We start from the raw sequence: 5,743 nt of genomic DNA, 5'->3' as shown, positions 1-5,743 counted from the left end.
GTAGCTGGGACTACTAAAAATTAGCACCCAGCTAATTTAAAAAATATGTAAAATTGTTGGCCAGGCTGGTCTCTAACTTGTGGCCTCAAGCGATCCTCCGTCCTGGGCCTCCCAAAGTGTTGGGATTACAGGCACAAGCCACTACACCCAACCTATTAAAATATTGTCTTTTGGTGTAAGAGGAAATGCTCATCAGCAAAGAAAGACACTGAATCTAACGTGTAAAGACCTATTATATGCAGGGTTCTTTGCTAAACCCTCCCTCTGGGGGAAAGCAATGGCCCTTTGTAGGAGCCAAAAACCTTAAAAATGTTATAATCGAGTTGCAAGAATATGTATGTAGTAACATTCCACATCCACAAAAATTGTATGCACAGATACATATTAGTATATTTATTAGATAATCTGGAAGAATAAACACCAAACTAATCACTGTGGCTGTAACTTGGGGTGGGGTAGGATGACCAAATAATAAGAAATTTGAAAAGAACAGGTCTCATTTGTTTATAATGGTAGGGCATGCGGGAGCAAATCAGAATTTCGAAATGTCCTTAGGCTATTGTTCACCCCTACATGAAGTGCCATCATCTGGTTTCCCAGTGAAGATGCAGAGGCTCCTATTTTTCCTTCTGGAATGCCAAAGCCCCTTGTTTTATGCTAATGTCTCCTCATTAGCATAGGGAGAAATAAGATCAGGATTGCAATTACGATTATTTCCTTAGGAGAGATTCTTTAGGGGCAATGATCCATTGCATGGTCAATCATACTGGTGAGGGACCTTGAGGAGTCAGGTGGAAGAATATCCAGCTTGATGTCTTTTGTAAGCCTTGGGACTTTAGGGCTAAACAAAAGTTAATGGGAAGCCCTTCCCCATTTGGTCAGAAGTAGAGGAGGAAGTGTGTGGGACAAAATGGGCCATAGAAGACTGCCTTTACTTACATTCTATGGCTATTAGTTCAAATTGATGAACTAACATAATTTTAGCTGGAATTCTATTCTTTCTATGATATTTGCAATTTCTGCAGCATTTATAACATTTGTAACAGAAATATCAAAATAATAAACAATACAGTAAATAACTGAGAGGTTCATTTAGCTAAAGACAATGAAGAAAAGAAATAACATATTGTAGAAAAAACCCTGAACATACATTTTGATAGTTTGTGCTTAATAGAATAATCATCCTTCTCCGTTTGCTTATATATGTACTTTATGATATATTTGAGTGGATTTATCCAGAACTGTAATTAACTGATGATTTATAATATCTAATTACTTAACTTACCATTCATTTTCTGCTAGGAGTACAACTTGAAGAGGGTTGAGTTCCAATTGCCAAAAATATTTGATTATCAGTGTCCTCATTATTCTATGGGTTATTCTGTCCTAAAGGTAGCTTTCCTATGAATCCAGTAGTGCACTAAATGGCAGTATAATTTAAATCAAATACTGTCTGCTTTCAAGTAAGAGCTAAAACACTTACAGTCTTATTTGTCTTCACTTCCAAACAAAAATATCCATTTCCTATATATTATTTTGAATAGGGGTAAAAATTAGGAACCATGTTTTCATGATCTCAGGAGTCCAGATGTTTTGGGGACAGAACCACTCTTCCTGAATTTGTTTGCAATCTAAAACTGAAATTGGATTCCAAATATTATTATTTAGTATGGTTCCATCAACTGCCCTTTGAGAGAACATAGGTATTATTAAAAATGATCCTTATTTCTGCTAGCTGTACTGCATTATATTTCTGGTTACTGCCTATGTGGGTTGCTGAAGCCCTAAGAGTACAGGCTGTGTACCCTGGTAGCAATTTTCCAGGAAGAAGAGGGCCCATATGTTTTCCATAAATGTATACCTTGTGCTTCTGCATCCAAAATGACTGGCCATGTTTTAGAGGCCACTTCTGCTTCCATTTGGATTAGCATGGTCAATAACCTTGTTGAGTCTGAACCCATGCGTTTTCTGACTGTTGGGCTTTGGCATAGTTCCTTGTTAGCTGGGCAGTTTGATTCACCCATTTAGCAATAGCATCATTATCTTTCCATGCAGCTTCTCAACCCTCACTTTCCTTCTGAAAGAGTATGCTTTTTATTCTACTTAGGTTGGTAAGTATCAACTTTTCTTGTAAATGTCTTTCTTCATTAAATACATTCTCAACTTGTCTTAATGTCCCAGGTCCTGCCTCTATTGCATTTAAGGCTCTTTTTACAATTTAGTTTTTTTGGAAAAGAAGTTTAGTTAAGCTTTTTAAATAATGGAGTATATCTCCCTTCAGTAAAGTTGGTTCATACAAACTGCGATTCACTTTCATAGGTCAACCTGTAATTATCTCATGGAATAATTGATGTATTATTCCAGAAGGAGCTGCTCTTAGATTAAGCAAAACCAGTAGAAGAGCCTTGAGCCAAGAAATAGGAAAAGCTTTCGATAATTTTCTAGCTGGGTTTTATTTTCAATATGTTCATTCCACCAATCAGAAGACTGGGCATGGGGTGTACAATAAAAATATTGGAGAATAGGCCAGATTATACAAATTGAGTGAATTATCTATTCAGTAAAATGAGTTCCCTATTTCTATGTAATTTGGAAAGAATTCCTCCAAAGGAAATTATCCATTCCAACAAACATTTTCCTACTGCTTACACTGTGGCTTTTTCTCAAGGAAATTCTTCAACATAATGAGAGAACATATAAATCATAACCAATACATATTTATAACCCTAAGCTGGAGGTAAGTGGATAAAATCCATTTGTCAAATATTGAAAGGGCCAGTGGGCAAAGTTAAATGCCCTTGAGATCTAGAAGAGGCTTTTCTGGATTACATATAGGACAAATTGGACATTTAGCATAAACCTTATGAACTACTGTGGGTGAGGGTTTCCAGTAATAGTGTTTTCCCCAGGCAAATATTTTCTCAGGTCCCCAGTGAATGAGTTCATGGACATGTTGTAATATAGGAAATTGATATCCCAAAGGCAAAATAGGGATTTGCTTTTCTGTCACTGGGTCTATATTATATTTTGCAAGTTGAGGGAAAAGCATTCTCCCTTAGTTAGTCATATTTTCTTTTTCCGCTTTGGAGTCTTTTCTTGAGCCCCTTCACTTTAAACATGGCCATCTCTACAGTTTCATTTGATATTAGCATTAAGCTTTTTTTTTTTTTTTTTTTTGCTCAGCATCAGCAAAATTATTTGCTTTACTCCAGGGAGTCGTGTTTGGAATGTCCAGGACTCTTAACAATAGCCAATTTTTTTTTTTTTTTTTGGTAACTGGATGGCTTCCAGAAGATCAGAAACTCGAGAGCCATGTTTAATAGGATGTCCAAAGGAGGTTAAATAACCTCGCTGTTTCCATAACATTCCAAAGACATGAGCTGCACCAAAAGTGTAATGGCTGTCAGTATAAATATTAGTTATTTGACTGTTGGCCAGTTAGACAACCTCTGGTGAGTACTATTAATCCAGCCAACTGTGCTGACTTGACTTTAGGCAAGAAATTGCTCTCTATGATGTCTACCTGAGACACAATGACATAGCCTGTTTGGTATTTTTCAAATTTATCCTTTAGATATGATGCATCTGTGGACCAGGTAACATCAGCATTTTGTTGTGGTATCTCCTGTAAATTCTGACTGGGCATCAAAAACTGTTCTATTAGTAATAGAACTATATAGCATATAGAGTGTATGCTGTTTTATACAGTCATGAGGTAATCTCCTCAGGTGCTTCAAGAAGTAACTTGTGAGATTAAGACTATTACAGCAAGAGAGAGTAATGTGTGGAGCAGAGAATAAAAGTACATTGTAATAAAGCCAATCAGTTGACAGAAAAATATTGTGCATGATGTGAACTCAAAAAAGCTTCTGCAGAATGAAGTACATATATAGTCAAGGGAGCCTCCATTACAGTTTCCTGAGTAGCCTTGAGAAACATGATAATGCCTGAAATGGCCCTCCAACAAGGGGGCAGCCCATGAGCTATAGAGTCTATTGCTGACTATCAGAGCCAGTAGTTCTATATTTTCCCCTGTGTTTTGGGGCTGGAACACCCAGGATGACGTCATGGCTTCCATAAACAAAAAAGAAAAATGGTAGCTGATAATTTGGATGGCTCAAAGCAGGAGCCCTTGTAAGATTTTCCTTTATTTATTGAATAGTTATTTGTTCCTAGGATATCCAATGTATGGGGTCAGGTTGATCTTTCATCAATGTATATAAAGACTGTTCCATGGGAGAAAAATTGGGTATCTAACTGTATCAGCAGCCAGCTAAGCCTAAAACACTCCTAAGCTGTCTTTCGGTCTTTGGAGTTGGGTATGCAAGAATTCCAGTTACTTGATCTGAATTTATATGTATTTCCTCCTTAGAAATTAAATGTCCCCCTTTTCCCGCCCCTAGCGCCGCTGGGCCTGCAGGTCTCTGTCGAGTGGCGGAGGCGGGTCTCTGTTCCGCAGGATGGGGTTTGTTAAAGTTGTTAAGAATAAGGCCTACTTTAAGAGATATCAAGTGAAATTTAGAAGACGACGAGAGGGTAAAACTGATTACTATGCTCGGAAACGCTTGGTGATACAGGATAAAAATAAATACAACACACCCAAATACAGGATGATAGTTTGTGTAACAAACAGAGATATCATTTGTCAGATTGCTTATGCCCGTATAGAGGGAGATATGACAGTCTGCCCAGCATATGCACACGAACTGCCAAAATATGGTGTGAAAGTTGGCCTGACAAATTATGCTGCAGCATATTGTACTGGCCTGCTGCTGGCCCGCAGGCTTCTCAATAGGTTTGGCATGGACAAGATCTATGAAGGCCAAGTGGAGGTAACTGGCGATGAATACAATGTGGAAAGCATTGATAGTCAGCCAGGTGCCTTTACCTGCAATTAGGATGCAGCCCTTGCCAGAACTACCACTGGCAATAAAGTTTTTGGTGCCCTGAAGGGAGCTGTGGATGGAGGCTTGTCTATCCCTCACAGTACCAAACGATTCCCTGGTTATGATTCTGAAAGCAAGGAATTTAATGCAGAAGTACACTGGAAGCACATCATGGGCCAGAATGTTGCAGATTACATGCGCTACTTAATGGAAGAAGATGAAGATGCTTACAAGAAACAGTTCTTTCAATACATAAAGAACAGTGTAACTCCAGACATGGAGGAGATGTATAAGAAAGCTCATGCTGCTATACGAGAGAATCCAGTCTATGAAAAGAAGCCCAAGAAAGAAGTTAAAAAGAAGAGGTGGAACCGTCCCAAAATGTCTCTTGCTCAGAAGAAGGATCGGGTAGCTCAAAAGAAGGCAAGCTTCCTCAGAGCTCAGGAGCGGGCTGCTGAGAGCTAAACCAAACAATTTTCTATGATGATTTTTCAGATATAGGCAATAAACTTACAGACAGAAACTAAAAAAAAAAAAAAAAAAGAAAGAAATTAAATGTCCCAAATGTTTTATTTCTGTTAAGAAGTATTGGAATTTTTCTTTAGATAACTTATGTCTTGTTTTAGCTAATTGTTCCAGCAACTACGGGGTGTGATTTTTACAATCATGTAGAATGGAAAAGCATAACAAGAAATCATCCACATACTGAAGTAGAGAGGAATTTTCCTCAAAATTTAGCTCAGTCATCTCAGCCCTTAATATTTTGAAATATAGTTGGGCTTCCAGTGTAACCTTGAGGCATAGCAGTCCAGGTATATTGACAGCCATTCCAGATAAAGGCAAACAAATGTTGACTG

The 5,743-nt window shown here is 38.0% G+C and overlaps 1 pseudogene across 1 annotated transcript; it reads left to right on the top strand.

The window, feature by feature from the left end:
* Positions 1-4,401: 4,401 nt before the first annotated feature.
* On the top strand, positions 4,402-5,437 carry LOC707117 (large ribosomal subunit protein uL18 pseudogene; annotated as a pseudogene). Its single transcript, XR_003728938.2, has one exon. The product of XR_003728938.2 is annotated as a large ribosomal subunit protein uL18 pseudogene (transcript).
* The last annotated feature ends 306 nt before the right edge of the window (positions 5,438-5,743 follow it).

Source organism: Macaca mulatta, chromosome 1 (assembly GCF_049350105.2).
Source record: "Macaca mulatta isolate MMU2019108-1 chromosome 1, T2T-MMU8v2.0, whole genome shotgun sequence".
Classification (NCBI taxonomy): domain Eukaryota; kingdom Metazoa; phylum Chordata; class Mammalia; order Primates; family Cercopithecidae; genus Macaca; species Macaca mulatta.
Note: the sequence above shows the minus strand (reverse complement) of the source record. Positions and strands in the feature narration are given on the sequence as shown.